Source organism: Lepidochelys kempii, chromosome 22 (genome assembly GCF_965140285.1).
Source record: "Lepidochelys kempii isolate rLepKem1 chromosome 22, rLepKem1.hap1, whole genome shotgun sequence".
In the NCBI taxonomy this organism is placed as follows: Eukaryota; Metazoa; Chordata; order Testudines; family Cheloniidae; genus Lepidochelys; species Lepidochelys kempii.
In genome coordinates, this window is record NC_136401.1 from 13216242 (window position 1) to 13233499 (window position 17258).

Here is a 17258-nt window from a genome sequence, read left to right on the forward strand (position 1 = left end):
CAGACTAGCCCCTGCCCCCTACCCACCCCCTCCCACTTCACGCCCCCTGACTGCCCCCCTCAGAACCCCCGACCCATCCAACCCCTCCTGCTCCTTGTCTCCCGACTGCCCACTCCTGGGACCCCCGCCCCTAACCATTTCCCAGGACCCCACCCCTATCTAACTCCCCCTGCTCCCTGTAACCTGACTACCCCAATACCTGTCCACACCCCCACCCCCTGACAGCCCCCCCAGGACTCCCATGCCTATCCAACTGCCCCCTACTCCCCATCCCTTGACTGCCCCCTCCCCTCCAGAACCCCCAACCCATCCAAGACCCCCTGATCCTTGTCCCCTGACTGCCCCCTCCTGGGACCCCTGCCCCTAACCACCTCCCAGGACCCCACCCCCTATCCAACTCCCCCTGCTCCCTGTCCCCTGACTGCCCCAACCCCTATCCACACCCCTGCCCCCTGACAGGCCCCCTGGGACCCTCCACATACAACTCCCCCTGCTCCCTGTCCCGACTGCCCCCAATACGTGTCCACACCCCCACCCCCTGACAGCCCCCCCCCCCCCGGGACGCCAATGCCTATCCAACCGCCCCCTGCTCCCCCTGCTCCCCATCCTCCAGAACCTCCAACCCATCCAACCGCCCCCTGCTCCCTGTCCCCTGACTTCCCCCCGGGACCCCCTGCCCCCTTATCCAACCCCTCCCCCGCCACTCCCTGCCCCCTCACCATGTTGCTCAGAATAGCAGGAGCTCGCAGCCCCGCTGGAGCCAGCTATGCCACCCGCACTGCCCAGCAGGAGCGGTGGGCCAGAGCGCTGGTGGCCCGGCATGGCAGCGGGGGAAGGGGGGACAGCTGGGGAGGGGCTGGGGGCTAGCCTTCTCGGCCAGGAGCTCAGGGGCCAGGCAGGGTGGACCCCCGGGCCGGATGTGGCCCGCGAGCCGTAGTTTGCTCACCTCTGCCCTAGCCTAATGCTAGTAACAGAGCACACTCCCAAATCTTGCATGGGCTTCCCCAGAGGCTGGGCTTTTGCTCTGTGCACTGGGCTCAGGGCCCTGCCCCACAGAGGGTTCCACGGGCCACCTGCCGGGCTCAGCATGCCTGGGCTCTGCCTGACAGCAGGGTGAGGGCAGGGTGGGGATGGGCACAACCCTGTGCAGGGCTCAGCCCACCAACACTCACAGGCACTTGCTAGGGCCATACCCTGCTCCCCATCCTCACAGGGGGGCTGGCCTTGTGCAACAATGCCAGGTAATTGCCCCCCGCAGGGCAGGAACACTCCACGGCTGCAGCTGCCCGCACCCGAGCAGAGGTGGAAGGCGATGTGTCAGGAGATAATGAGGCAGATCTGAGGGAAAAGGAGAGCGCGGAAGGTGGAGGGCAAGGCAGCTGCACGTCCTTCGGGCCTACACGCCGCCTTGCTGGCTCCCCCATTACTCACGGCCCAGCTGCTGGGGTGCGTGTGTGTGAACGCGCCCACAAAAGCACTGACTCACCAGGAACCCAGTCGATGCAGAGAGGCGGAGCTGGGATATTTTTATCCCCTCTACTGCTGCTGTGCATTCGCTTCTCTTTCTATTTTGGCTGGTGGGTTTTGGTTTGGAGAAAGACACGGCGGGTGCTGAGCACAGGCTCTTGGTCTGGCGCCATGATCGGAAAGCCAGGCATGCTCTCTCAGACGCACAGCTGCTTGGCTCCCTCGCCGAGGATTCCAGCACTGCTGGATTGGCCTCCGTTCCCTTTGCTTGTGCTTAAGTCACCTCCATAGATAACTCACCCTCCTCCATCCCTCGCCCCCATGCTCCCCTGCTGTGTTCCAGCCCCTGTCAGCTCAGTGATTCCACCCGCTTTGAGGCCAATTTTACTTCCCTCTTTTTAACAGTGCTTTTCACCCAAGGAGCTCAGCAAACTCTCATTGTCCTCATGTTACCCATGGGGGAAATTGAGGCACAGAGAGAACTGACTTGCCTAAGGCCATAAGTGACAGAGCTAGAAATGGTTTCAGAGTAACAGCCGTGTAGTCTGTATTCGCAAAAGCTTGTGGCACCTAGCGACTAACCAATTTATTTGAGCATAAGCTTTCGTGAGCTACAGCTCACTTCATCGGATGCATACTGTGGAACTGCAGAAGAGGTTTTTTGGGATGTTGTGGGGGGTGTAATTTTTTTACAATAGCTTTGGATAAGCTATTACCGACAAGAGAGTGGGTTTGGGGGTGGGGAGAAAACCTGGATTGTGCTGGATTGGGCCCACCTTGATTATCATACACTTGTAAGGAGAGTGATCACTTTAGATAAGCTATTACCAGCAGGAGAGTGGGGTGGGGGGAGAGAAAACCTTTTGTAGTGATAAACACCCATTTTTTCATGGTTTGTGTGTATAAAACATCTTCTGTATTTTCACAGTATGCATCCGATGAAGTGAGCTGTAGCTCACGAAAGCTTATGCTCAAATAAATTGGTTAGTCTCTAAGGTGCCACAAGTACTCCTTTTCTTTTTGCGAAGGAATACAGGACTAACACGGCTGTACTCTGAAACCTTCCTTACACTGTGTAACCTCTCCTTACAATGTGTATGATGGTGGGGGGGGGGGTGGGGTGGGGGGGGGGGTGGCAGGTTGAGAAATCAGAGTGGGGGGGGGGGGGAAGGAATAAGCAAGGGGCAATAGGTACTTTTTATAATGAATCAACCATTCCCAGTCTCTATTCAAGCCTAAGTTAATTGTACCCAATTTGCAAATTAATTCCAGTTCAGCAGTCTCTCGTTGGAGTTTGTTTTCGAAGTTTTTTCGTTGAAGGATAGTCACTCTGAGATCAGAAATCGAGTGACCAGAGAGCTAGAAATAGAACCCAGGAGTCCTGGTACCCACTCTCCGATGCTAACCTCCCTACTATAGGCTAATTTTTTTAAATGAGGTTTTTCCATGTGTACCTGGCATAACTGTGGGCAGGCAGCAGAGCAGGAGACTGCGGTTTCATTGCATTAATCCCTGCTGGGCCCATGACCATGTGTACACATCTGAGCACAAGAGGAAGGATGACCTTGTGATTAAAAACCCAGGAGACCTGCATTCAATTCCCAGCTCTGCCATTGACATTCTGGATGCCCTGGGGTAAATCACTTAATCTGTAAAATGGAATAATCCTTCGTGTGTCTTGACTAATTTAATAGTTTGCACTTGGTGGCACGTTCTGTCCCTCACTATATGTATGTACAGCACCTAGCACAATGGGGCTGGGACCTCTGGGGGTGACTGCAAAACAAGTTAGAGTGTGTGCATGCACACCACCAAGTGCAAAGGGGGCAAATATGCAAATGCCAGACAATTCCTAAGAGAGGCGGGGTTGGGGAAAGGCATCTTCTGCACCGCTGGTGAGAGATCCCCACTCAGGACTAATCACTGAAGCTTCTGGGGAGAGATTTTTGGCACCAGCTCTAAAACATCACTTTGAGCAGAGACTTGGCAAAGAAAAGAAATTGTTTACAAGAATCAAATGGGATTTGCTCAAAACAAAAGGCACCAGGCCTGCTACTATTTATTATCCCTGCAAGTGTTCAGAGGGATGTGGATGAGGTTTAGATAGGAAGGGAAGTGGCCTCCCATTCACTCTCTGCTAAAGGTCCCTCCCTCCCCCCAAGAATGAGATTCATCACCTCTATTGCTCTCCTTCCCCCAAAAAGGAGACACCAGCAGACCTCTCTGCACCATGCTGCAAGGGAAGAGCCAGAGGCTCCATGAACTCCCTTAGGGATTGGGCTATTGGCAATCTAATTCACATAGAATTGACCCAGCTACTACAGGGGAGGGCAGCAAAGCAAAACCCAAAGACAGGTAGATACTTAAGTTTCCACCCCAGGAATTGGCTAGACTTTTTAAGGTTACATTTGGCTATTTTCAGAGACCTTTCCCCCTCAAAATCCCTTCCAATTATGGGCACACTCAGTCACCAAGGGGCTCAAAGGTATATTGAGAGCTGGCTTGTTTATGAAAGATAAGTACAGCTAGATACCAGGTCAGGGCTCATCTTCAACCCTGCTCTGCTGCAATTGGCTTGTAGCTGGCCTGATAGGTCCTGCTGGCTGGTGGAGACTCACAAGCTGTGTTGCTCCCTGCAGCTCTTTTGAGAGGGTCACTAACTCTGAAGCACAGCAGTCCCTCTCCTGGTTATCACCTGCTTGTGCTGACAAATCCCCTTTTCAGCTTACTTCCCCTAAGTGGGGCAGGCACCACAGTGTCTATTCTGTCTTGGCTGGGCCTAGAGCTCATTAGCCTCTTCCTGATTGGGGCAGGGCCGTGCCCCATCACAACTCCTCTTCCTCCAAATCTGAAAGCTGTTGAGCAAGACCCCACCCTGGGGCTTCTCCTCCCTGAATGAGGCCACATCTGGGGCCCAGACAGTTCAGTGGGGAAAGGTAAAAAAGGCAAAGGAAGAATGGAAACATACTGCAGACCTGCAGAGTGGTCTCCATCCCCCCCCCCCCCCCCCGGGACAGCTGTGGAGTGGAGGTTGCACCTTGCACCCAGAAATGCCACGAGATGAGTAGGGGCTTTCATGCTGCTGCAGCGTAATGAGTTTTGGTGTGGCCAGGTTCACAGGAGGTGACATTCATTCGGGGAAGGTGCAGCGGACCCTCAGCATAGGGCACTTCCGGGCTGTGTTTTCACTGATCCACTAGCCACAAACTCCAGCTCAGGGGATGAGCATGGACTATTCAAGCCCAGGAACTGCAGAGCAAGGGGTAGTTTTCATCCCCCAGCCCGTCGCGTGTTTCCATGGTGCTAATGAACCATGGCCCCATACGTAGAGGAGGTCATCAGTGGGGATCAGCCCTGCTGCCAGAGAATCACAGCTACTGGGGTCACCATGAGAGGGAGACAGATTCCTATGGAGGGTTATCAGATCTGCACAAGCCAAGAATTCACCCTGCCACTACAACGGCTCCCTGGAGTCCTTTCTGCTCCATCTGTAGGACATGGGGCTGGTTCCTATTTCACATTCATCACTGTTGTGTTTTAAAACCACCGGGTGACATTTCATACCCACTCTCATCCCAGCAGGTCATCCTGGTCCTCAACACTGGCCACTTGGGGACAGCTTCCTCAGCGTCAAACCCTGAGCGGTACAGGCCGGTGGACTGGGGATCCAAGGGACAAGAAGCAAAGCATGGTGATGGCCTGTGCTTGAAGACCCTGCCCCTGTGTGCGGTGAAATCTCTGGGCCAGATTCTGCAGTCAAACTCCTCGTACATCAGACACACGCACGACTCACAGCCGTGGCACTGACAGCGGGATCCGAACCGCGCTGCTGAGTTAATTGAATCCGTGCCTTCTTTCCCGGGGCTGTGACTTTTGTTAATAAATTCCCTGAATGGCTGCCAGATTCCCTCCTCTCGGTCTCCTTGGCCTTATCATCTCTGCAAGGAGGCGATTTCTGTGAGCGCCTTTATCCACTTCCCTCCTCAACGGGGGGAGTGGAATAATTCCAGTGTCTGACAAGAATTCGGCGACCCGAGTTAAGGCCGGTGTGAGATGAGTTTTTAATGTGCTGATGAGATGACTCTCAGACCTCGGCATAGCACGTGTGGGGAGGGGGAATTGCCGACATTCAGATTCTCCATGTCCACTGAAGGTAAAGCAAAAAGCAAAGGGCTCAATCTGCACTAAGGGAGATGTAGTTAGGCTCTGGAATAGGCTTCCAAGGGAGGCTGTGGAAACCCCATCATTGGAGGTTTCTTATAAGAACAGGGTGGCCAAACAGCTGTCAGGGATGGGCTAGATTTACTTGGTCCTGCCTCAACACAGCAGGGGGACTTAATGACTTCTCGAGGTCCCTCCCAGTCCTTTCTGTGAGTCTATATCTAGCCAGAAGAACCCATGGGCAAAAGGCAGCCCTGGCAGGGAGGGGCTGCTTTGAACGCAGGGTAGATTATTGTAGCATGCAAGAGTTAAGAGATTTGCCCAAAGTGACACCATACGTCAGTGGCGGAGTGGGGGAACATGAGTCCTAATTTCCCCCTTGCTCTAAACCACCTTCCCTATCAGTCATTTGCCTGCCTGACAGCTGCTCACTACAAACCCCAGAGCTCCACTGCCGAGTTCGAAACACTAGCCCACCCTTCTCCTTCCTAGAAGCGGGGAGGGCTGAGGCCCAGTGCTGTGCTCTAACCCCAACCCATCTTCCCAGGGCTGGCTACAGAATCCCAGGGTCCTGAGACCCAGTGGCGTATTTTAACCGCTTAGACCCACACCTCCTGGCTAGAGCTGGGAACAGAATCCAGGCATTCAGGATGCCAGTGCATTGCTCTCGGTGCTAAGCCTGGCTCCCTGTTTACACTGGCTGGCCAGAAGGCAAAGCCCCCCGGCAAAGCAGCAGGGGCAGAGGACTCAGAGGAACCAAGCTGGAGAAAGTAAAGGTGTGCTTTGAAGTTCATCTGGGCTGGCTCGTCTCAAGTGAGTGGGAGCAGCTGTGGCTTTGGGAGCGGGGCCCGGCGCAGGCAGGTAATTTGTGGGTGATGCAATGAGGTCTGAGCCTGAGGACTCAGCCAATGACAGGGAGCTGGCCACATGCCAGTCCCTGGGCCTGCCTCTCCTGGAATAGCTGTATGCCCCTGTTCCTCTGCTCCCACGCTCTCTCCCCTCCATCCCCCAGCCTGGGCTTCCCTCAGCCACTCGGCAGTGAATAACGGGTCCCCAGACAGCTGCTCGCAAGGCTTCAGGCACCCAAGAGTCAGCCACTGCCAGCAATCGCCTTGCCGGTGTCAGACCGACCCCATGGCCCTGAAGGCACCCTTTCAGCACTGTTGCTCGCCGTGGGATTGCAGCTGACAGAGGGGCCAAGGGAGGCAGAGAGGGAGCGACATGGATGCACGGGCCACATGAGGAGAGCTGCCAACATGCTCCTCTCCGGCACAAACACAGACGTTGAGCGGAGGCAGCAGCTTGGCAGGCTAAGCATGGGGGTTCAAATACCTAGTGTGAGGGGGGAGGGTGAGTAGGACAGTCCCCTAGGACATGGGAGAGCTGTGTTCTAATCCTGGCTCTGCCACTGACCTCCTGTGTGCCCTGAGGCAAGTCACTTGATCTCACCGTGCCTCAGTTTCCCCAGCTGTAAAATTATACTTATCCTCCTTTGTAGAGCCCATGCAAGCCATGGCTGCTGGTAAGCGCTGAATGTTATTATTCCTAGTAGTATTAGATGAGCCCTTCATCCATGCAAAGCAGTGAACCAACTCCTCAGCAGATAAAACAATTTTTATAAAGGGGAGGGGGGGATTGTGGGCATTACAGAATGAACAGGACCACAAGTGCAGGGATTTGCTCCAGCACCCTTGACCAAAATTACTCTCCTGCCAGCACTGGTGTACGATGGGCCTGCTCGTTATCACCATACACCCCAGACCTGGCTGTATTTCAGATGCTGATTTGTAACGTGCCTTGTTATAAACGCCGCTAAGGGATTAGGATGGCATGCAGCACTCACTTGGGATGGGAGCTGAGCTTTAAAAAGGATTTAAAAAGGAAAAAGAAACTTGGACTACAAAAAAAACCTATCCACATGCTGAAGTAATGGGAGAGAAAGTGAACAGCAGAGATGTGCCCATGGCAGAAGGTTAAGTTCCAACGCTCCGATGCTTTCAGAACTCTTTGGCCTGGAAATCTCTCAAGTTTTCTGGGACGTCCTGTCAGACATACTATATATGTAGAGCTTTTCTTGTGCTCCATGTGGTCTAGTGGTTAGCGCAGCACACCAGGTGTTAGGAGTCCTGGGTTCTGGTCCTAGCACTGAGGTTGTACAGGGTACTGGTTAGAGTACTGGGCTCTAATCTCAGTACAGGGAAGGGGCGCAGGGTAGTGATTAGAGTGGGATGAACTGGGAGTCAGGACTACTGTTCCACAGCTGATTTGCTGAGTGTCCTTGGGCAAGTCCCTGCACCACGCTGTGCCTCAGTTCCCCCTCTGTAAAATGGGGATAATGCTATTGACCTTTGTGAAGTGCTTTGAGAGCTATGGTGGAACAGCTCTATAGAAGAGCCAGGTGGTGTTATTACTATTATTCCTGTTCATAAAGGGCACTCAGACCATGAGACAAATGACCCCTCCTCTGTGCAGCCTGGCCTTGGGGAGAAAGTGCTTGGGGGGGCTCCGTACCAGCAGCGGTGGCAGTAGAGTGCTGTAGGTCGCCGAGGTCCTGCTCCTGCCGTGAACTGCGGCAATGCTGGCCTGTAGCCCAGCCTCCCGCAAGGAATGTGAGGCTGATGAGAGGGGGTTGTGGACAGGCTGTTTGCCTGCCTGCAGAGCACCAGCTGAGAGAGAGAAGAGGGGGCAGGCGCTCCCGCAGTCGTGTTCCTTCACTTCTCTCCAGTACAAGGGTGGGTGGGAGACACACAGCCGTGGCTGCCTGCAGATCAGGCTGGGAAAGTGTCCCCACCCGCCTGGATGCGGAGGGATGGCCACCCTGCTATTCCCTCCCCCAGGAGAGGACCCGAGAGAGAAATGACATGCCCCGCAACCTCCCAGCGCACGACTGTGCTCACGCAGACAGGTACGTAGCACGCATGCACACGCCTTCGCACACACGGGTACACAGAGCCACATACACAGGCGTGCATACCTACACGCACGCAGGCAGGCAAGCCGGCAAATGCACAGAGACCTGCACCCCTACGGAGGGCCATGTACATGCACACACAGGGACACCTCGCTGCACGCTCACTCGTTCACTCACACACTGCTCTCTCCTCTTCTGTTCCCATCAGGTTAGACCTTAGCAGTGCAAACTCCTCAGCAGCCTCCCATCTGCAGCAAAGTTACCACAGCCCCTCAGGGGATTGTGAGCTTTTTTCACGTAGGAGAAAAGAAAAGGCAGAGAGCTCAAGCTATTTAACAGAGTCTAAACCTTGCTGTGTCCTTCAGAAAGGGGCTGAGCAGAGCCCAGGGCAGGTCTGGTCAGAAAACCGAGTGATACGGCATGGTGGGAGCTCAGTTACACCCGGGATAATTCCCTGCACATCTTTAACCAACTCTTTGGGAGGATCGGTAAGCAGTTTGGAAACCTGAACCAACTCTCAACTCCCCTGTGAAGTAGGTCAGGAACATTATCCCTATGTCACATGTGGGGAAACTGAGGTACGGAAACTTGCCCAAAGTCACATAGCAAGTCAAGGGAAAAGCTGGGAATAGAACCCAGGAGTCCTGACTCCCAGACCTCAGCTTAATTCACTAGCCCATCCTTCTCTGGGCGGTTCCAGACGCAGTCGGTCAGTTGCTCTAACATGGGTGTTACAGATTCAAATTCAGGAATGAGAACCCAGTTGGGCTTTCAGTGCTTCCGACAGCATCGCCAGGCATGAGGATCGTGCCAAGGGAACCAGGCTGGCAAGGCATGAGACAGAACCGAATCCTGCTCCCTGTCCCATAGCTATATCAGCCAGGGCAGTAGGGTGGGTGGAACTCAGCTCTACAGCTGAACCAGATTCCTGCTTCTCTGATTTGGGCATGGGATAATGATCTGGGCCACATCGCTATAAGAAACCTCAAGGGAAAAAGAGGGTCTACTCTCATCTCACCTGGCATCCAGGGGCAGCCTTACCGAATGGCTCAGGGAAGGAGCAGCCTCTCACCTCGCTGGCTGATCTGGACTCTTGCACAGAGTCAGCTGGCAAGGAGGGAGAGATCAGGCCAACTGCCAGGTGTGAAGCCAACATGTTCCCCTTCACCCACTGGAGATTTGGGCCCTGATCAAAAGAGAGACAAAGTCGGGAGGGAAGGGACTTCAAATGAAAGCAGATCCTTGCCCAGATACTTTCCTTGTGATCAGTTACCGCCCAAAGACACAGTCCTGCACAGTGTTCAGCCCTCTCTCTATAGGGCGATGTCTGGCTGTGGTTCCAGCTGGCGAAGGGATGAGTCAGAGGCAGAGGGGGTAAGGGGGTCTCCAGGCTCAGGCAACGGTAGCTGCCGGGACCCAGGCCTGCAGAGCAGTCTCTGCAATCAAATCTTCCAACACTGCCAAAAGCAGAGCAGGCCCTGCTGCACCTGTCTGGCAGGCACTCCCACTGCAATGCTACAGGGGTCCCGGGGACGGCCCCAGGCGACTGCCTTTCCGATTGCCAAAGGGACCGGTTGGGGTGGGTCAGTCCAGCCACTGCAGAGACAACGAAGAGAGAGAATCATAGAATCTCAGGGTTGGAAGGGACCCCAGAAGGTCATCTAGTCCAACCCCCTGCTCAAAGCAGGACCAATTCCCAGTTAAATCATCCCAGCCAGGGCTTTGTCAAGCCTGACCTTAAAAACCTCTAAGGAAGGAGATTCTACCACCTCCCTAGGTAACGCATTCCAGTGTTTCACCACCCTCTTAGTGAAAATGTTTTTCCTAATATCCAATCTAAACCTCCCCCACTGCAACTTGAGACCATTACTCCTCGTTCTGTCATCTGCTACCATTGAGAACAGTCTAGAGCCATCCTCTTTGGAACCCCCTTTCAGGTAGTTGAAAGCAGCTATCAAATCCCCCCTCATTCTTCTCTTCTGCAGGCTAAACAATCCCAGCTCCCTCAGCCTCTCCTCATAACTCATGTGTTCCAGTCCCCTAATCATTTTTGTTGCCCTTCGCTGGACTCTCTCCAATTTATCTACATCCTTCTTGAAGTGTGGGGCCCAAAACTGGACACAGTACTCCAGATGAGGCCTCACCAATGTCGAATAGAGGGGAACGATCACGTCCCTCGATCTGCTCGCTATGCCCCTACTTATACATCCCAAAATGCCATTGGCCTTCTTGGCAACAAGGGCACACTGCTGACTCATATGCAGCTTCTCGTCCACTGTCACCCCTAGGTCCTTTTCCGCAGAACTGCTGCCTAGCCATTCGGTCCCTAGTCTGTAGCTGTGCATTGGGTTCTTCCGTCCTAAGTGCAGGACCCTGCACTTATCCTTATTGAACCTCATCAGATTTCTTTTGGCCCAATCCTCCAATTTGTCTAGATCCCTCTGTATCCTATCCCTCCCCTCCCCTCCAGCGTATCTACCACTCCTCCCAGTTTAGTATCATCCGCAAATTTGCTGAGAGTGCAATCCACACCATCCTCCAGATCATTTATGAAGATATTGAACAAAACCGGCCCCAGGACCAACCCTTGGGGTACTCCACTTGATACCGGCTGCCAACTAGATATGGAGCCATTGATCACTACCCATTGAGCCCGACAATCTAGCCAGCTTTCTACCCACCTTGTAGTGCATTCATCCAGCCCATACTTCCTTAACTTGCTGACAAGAATACTGTGGGAGACCGTGTCAAAAGCTTTGCTAAAGTCAAGATACAATACATCCACTGCTTTCCCTTCATCCACAGAACCAGTAATCTCATCATTACTGGAGAGAAACATCCAGAAATGCCAGGGCAGGAGAACTTGTCCCCGCCTGGTAGCGCCTGGTTCTTTGACAGCATCTTTCAGGCAAGGAATACTCCAAAGGTATTTAGGCTCCTCATTTCCATTGAAATCAAGGGAGAAACAGAGACAGACCAGTGACTTGCCCAAGGTCACATAGCAAGGCAATGGCAGACCCGGGGAGAGAACTTAGGCATTCGAGGCCACTTCATCTTCCCTAATGAGCACTCCTGAAGCGAGACAAGTGCAGCAGGTGAAGAGACTGGACTGGCACTCAGCCCCTGCTCCCACTCCCCCATTAACTTAATGGGTTGTCATTGACATGTGCTATACCTACAATCCAGGAGGCAGCCAGGCAGGTGGCTATCAGGATCTCATCTCCAACCTGCAGCTGAGTATCACATCTGTGGCCCCCACCCCGGGGCTACAAATGGCTAATCCCGAACACCAGACCCACGTCCTCACCCCCAGCTCTGTCTTATCCAACCCCATGTGCAAATCGAGATATTGTGACTTGCCCCCATGTTCCCCGGGGAGGAAATTTCACCTTGACACCTGTGCCCCACCTCCCCGGGCCCACCCAGCCTCTACTGGCTCCCATCCCTGGCCAATCCTCTACCCTGCTGATTGGGGTGCTGGAACTAGGGGTGCTGCTGGCTTGAAGTGGTTTCCATCACATACAGGGTTTACAGTTTGGTTCAATGGCCCTCAGCACCCCTGCTATACACATTGTTCCAACGCCCCTGCTGCTGAGCGATTATTACTAGCTAACCCTTACTCTGGGGCGCCCGTCTCCTTAGCCGCATTTCTACGCAATGAGCCAGGGCTCCCTCTTGTGGCTCAGGCCGATTCAAGATTTCAGCGCCTTCCCTGACAAGCGCCTCGGACAGAAAAATCTAATTAAAGAGCAGAGGCAGCTGCTGCCCGATTGCTATGGGAACCAGAGAGGAGATGGCCCTTTCTCAGCGGTGGTGTGCTGTAGCAGGGCCATTGTGAGCGCTGCTGGGAAGGAGCGGATAGCCTGGGCTCAGCAGCAGGTATGATACACCAAGGGGCCAGCTTCAGCCCTAACTCCTGAGAAGCCCATGGAACTGGGCCAGTCTGACCTCTCACTGATTATCTCCTCTGTGCCTCAGAGTCAGAGGTTCAAACCCCAGCAGGGTACAAGGAGCCCTCCAAGGTAGATCAGATAAACCGAGTACCAAGCAGTTTACTATGAGGTTTATTCAGATGAGGCCTTGCATACCAACCTCCTGTCCGCTAAGCATGGACATTAAAGATCCACCCAGAGCAGGGATTCGATCAGGTGTCTTTGCCGAGAACGGTCCCTTGCCATTTGTTGGCTGGCTGCTTCCCATCACCCCAAAGGTGGCTGCACCATGTGTAGCTACGGCAGTCTGCGAAGAGCTTTGGGCAGAGAGGATAGATGCTATTCTCCCTTGCACGTGGGGTGTTACTAGCTGGGAAGGTGCAAGCCACAGCTTTAAGGTCAGTTAATAACTCCACTTGGCTCTTCACTAGCCCTTCTCCTCCGTAGATCCCAAAGCGCTTTGCAAAAGAGGATAAGTATCATTACCCTCCCTTTTCACAGACAGGGAAACTGAGGTACAGCAAGATGCCCAAGCTCACAGCAGATAGGGCCAATGGGAGACAGGGCTGCAGGCAGTCATTCATTATGGCTTATGGAGTGTGCATTATTTGGTAGCCTCTGCCTCCTGGCAAGCTGCTAACACAGCCCTTTGGGCCCCCTCTTCCAGCCCCCTGCTCGGATATGGCCTCCCCAGAAGCAATGCCCTGCTCCCACAGACCGTTCCCGCTACGCCCAGCTGCCCCTGCAGGAAAGAAGGGGCCTATTCTGCAGTGGGGCTGAGCCTGCAGCACACACATAGGTGGCGATGCTGGGATTGTGGTTTAGCGGCAGCAAGCCCTGCAGGGGACACCTGGAACGGGAGGACTTTCCCTTGCAGGGGGGTCTCACTTGTGACCGGTGGCAGCCGCACATCGGGGGGGGGAGTTTCAGGTCACGTTTTCAAGTGCAAGCGGTTTCCAAGCCATCCACGAAGGCAGCTCTGCTTTCCCCAGCTGAGGGCCCGTGCAGGCCAGCCCCACCCAGGCAGACTGAGAGTTAACCCATGGACAGGCCCACTCTGCCAGGCACCAGAAAGGGAGGCCGGTTGAGTGGCCGTCACTCTGTGCCGTGAGTCAGGCAGGGGGAAGCTATGGAAGTAGGGTTGCCAATTTTGATTGGAGACTCCAGGTCAATCCTGGCAGGTTGGCAACCCTATGCAAAAGGGGGGTGAGGCCAGAAAACGGATTCCAGGGGAAAGGAGGCATGCTGCGGGGAGAGCACCGTACTCCCCCTCGGCAGTTGCTGCGGTGGGCCCCTGGTTCTACAGAGCGAAAATAGGGAACCTTTTCCGACAGCACTTCTCAGAACCAGGCTCCAATGAACCCAGAGCCAGGCAGAGGAGCTGGAAGGGCCACTGCTGTGCCCCTGAGCCCGCCAAGGGGCTGGTTTTCAGGGGGAGAATGCACACACCCCCTTCAGAAACAAACAAAGCAGGGAGTGAAACTGGGGCTCGCCCCAGACCCCACCCTGCTGGACAGGGGCTGCCTACACCGGCTAACTGGGCTCCCACAGGGGGGTGCTTATTACCCTAGGCTTCCCCATCTCTGCCCCTGCACTGAGGCCAGGATGTTGCTCCCCCGCAACCCTCCCCAGCGCCACTCACGCCAACGCCCCCAGGGCCTGTTCTGTGGCACCAAGCACCCACCACACCTTTGGAGCTGGCAACACTCAGCCTGCGTAGAAATCGGGGCTGTCCAGCTCAGCCTCCACCGGCTTATGCTGGCTCCAGCAGCTCACGCACCAGGTGAGCTGGAGAAGGCAGAGGAGCCAGAGTGGCCCAAGCAGCCAGGGACACGGGGGTGACGTGTGAATAGGAGGCAATGGGCGCTGGCTTGGGGGGCTTAGGCTGGGCCAGGGCTAGTTACCTCCCATCACTTGGCTACAGATCTGGTGGAGGCACATTCCCCAGCAGGGCTGGGACAGGGTTTGGATCTGTTCCCTAGTTCCTATAGCCCTACTGACCCTATGAGGCAAGGAAAGGGCTCAAGCCCTCACGACAGCTAGGAAGCCGGATATTCTGGAGCCGAGCATACTTGGATTGCAGAGTACCTGCCATTGCAGCATTTGCCTCCTGCTGCTCCACCGCCTCTGAATGGGGGGCCAGGACACTGGGGCGAGCCCCTTCCACTGCCCCCACTGGGGCCTTGGCAGCGCTTTATCCACGGGGGGCAGGGGGCTCTCCGCACGGCCGGAGACTTTGCAACATCTTTTTGTTTCAGGAAAAGATCAGTCCCCTTCCCCCTCCCAGGAAAATCCCATTTCAAAGCACCAAAGAGATGCTGAATTCTAGTTTTGCATATTGCAGCTTCCAAACTTAGAAGGCAAGTCCCGCAAGTGGGATTTTCGGCCCCTGGTGAAATGCTCAGGAACATCACCAGTGGACCCAGAGAAAGCCCCATGTGTTTAAATAGGCAGAGACCGCACCACCTCATTCCTCTTCTCCATTCCTGTTAAGCCCTCCCGCATCCTACTAGATAGCCAGCTTCCACTGCACAGTCTTGGTGGGGTCCTGCTCTGAGGCATCTGAAATGCTGCTCACAGGTAGTGCTACCGGCACCAAATCCAGGGCCAGGAAAAGGGGTGAAGAGATACAAAGCACCCTTGGGAAATGCCAGCAGGTAGAGAAGATAGGATGTTCTCTCCCAGAGAGACTATAAATAGGACTCAATATTGCAGTAACCTTGCTTGTGTGTGTGTGTGTGTGTGTGTGTGTGTGTGTGTGTCAGATGCCCTATAATGTTAACACTGAATGGGGAGTTCCCTCTGCAGCAGCCTGAGCTTTTGGAGTAAGAGGAGCAGAGCTGCGGTCATCATGAAGTAAAGCATAGCCAGGGTACACAGCACAGTGACAGCTACAAAGCCGTAGGCGGTGATGACTCTTCCATACCCTTAGACAAACTCACACAGCACCCCAAAAAATGGGCTGGAGCATGGCAACCAAGTGGGGTTCAGGACAAGGGCAGGGATGGGAAACTGGGGACAAAAATGTGATCAATCATTCCCCGCGTTCCTTCAAACAAGGACCAGAGGGTCCATGTAGTGCAGGTTTTCAGGGGTGATGAGTAAATACAGTTCCTATCGACTCCCCCGGGGGCCCTCAGTTGTCCCTGAAACTAGGCCATTGGGGGAGGAACTCAGGCTCACAGACTCTAAGCTGCATAGTACCCCCCAAACCTGATGAGCCCTTCAGCGGTCAAACCTGAAGGGGGCACCGGCACCCCACTTGTTTGGCCCCAGTGCTGCTGCAGCTTGGCAGCCCCCTTCAGACACAGACTGTCAGGTTTTCTGTATTGTTTAAAATTTGATGCTAAAAAAAGTCCTTTAAAACATCTAATCTTAAATCTCATGGATTTGCAGATGTTGGACCTGGAGAAGTCCCATTAGAGGGACTGCCATTAGCATTTGGCACTGAAATGGGCCTTTGCACCTTGAAGGTGTGTAAATATAATCCCCAGTGCACAGGTGGCCCGTTGTCAGGCAGGACAGCCCCTGACCCCTATGCACAATCCATCCACAATCCTCAGACCAGCTCCCTCTCACGCTCTCAAAAGAGTCAGGGCTGTTGCCTACAGCAGGCTCTGCAATGCTTTGTCTGGTCCAGTTTACATATTATCAAAGGATGGGGTGGGGGGGTGGCATTCCCTCCCCTTGGGAAACCCCAGCCTAGTAGATCGCACGGTAGGGGAGCCTTCCCTGCTGCCCAGATGAAATTCAACTGCATCCCATTCATCCTAGTTTAATCTCCAGCGTGATCATATATAGACTGGAGCAGCTTTGATTTTTTTTTTAAATAATTTTTACAAATAATAATCACTGTATTAAGCTTTTCCCCACACCCCCCATTTTTATTTAAATTTTCCACAGCTGTGGGAAGTTATGGGTGGAGGAAAGAGATTCAAAAAGGTAAAGCTTCATAACCATTAAAGCACAAGCTGTCAACATCACATCAAAGCAGACAAAGTAAATATCCCTCAAGCCAACCCTAAGTTGTCAAGTTGCATTTTTCTTACTTAGCCTTGCTGTATGTTTGTTGTCCAGCAGTTTGTCTGTGTATGGTGAAATTTACCTTCCCTGATAAAAATCTAATGCTGCCCAGCCTCGTCTTACTAAAGAGTTCTTCCAGCCCCATGACGTGCAGCTCTGGGAACAACCTACTCTGGAAGGGTACGTCTACATGGCAGGCAGAGCCTCCACGCCCAGATTGGCAGACTCAGGCTCATGGTGGCCGTGTAGGCTGGGGCTGACAGTTTGAAGCCAAGGTAGGGACACCAGCACCCAAGCCACAAAGTCTGCATGGCTATTTTCCCGGTACGCTAGCACGAGCCCTAGTCTGTCGACCTAGACTTGGGGGCTCGCTGCCATGGGCTGTGTAGACATATGCACTGCGCTGCCTTAACACCTAGATGTCAGCAGAGAGGGGTTGTGTTCCCTGTCCTACCACAAACCCAGTCTCCCTCTGCCTCAGTTTCCTCCACCTGCGGATAATGATGCTAATCTACCACCTCCACAGGCTGTAAGTTTGTTTAGTTTTAGGCAAGGCAGACAGCTAAAGGAGTAGAGCCAGCTGGAGGAGTTTCAATCCCACAGTCCTCGCCCAGCAGTGGGCACTGTGCTCTGGCAGCCCTTGCAGCTCCTGTCACACGGCTCTGTGGAACATCAGGTCCTGCAGTGGGCTCTGGAAAACAGCCCTCATGCCAAGTGTGACTAACAGGGAGCTGCTGCCTCAACGTCTCTGAAGTATTTTGAGG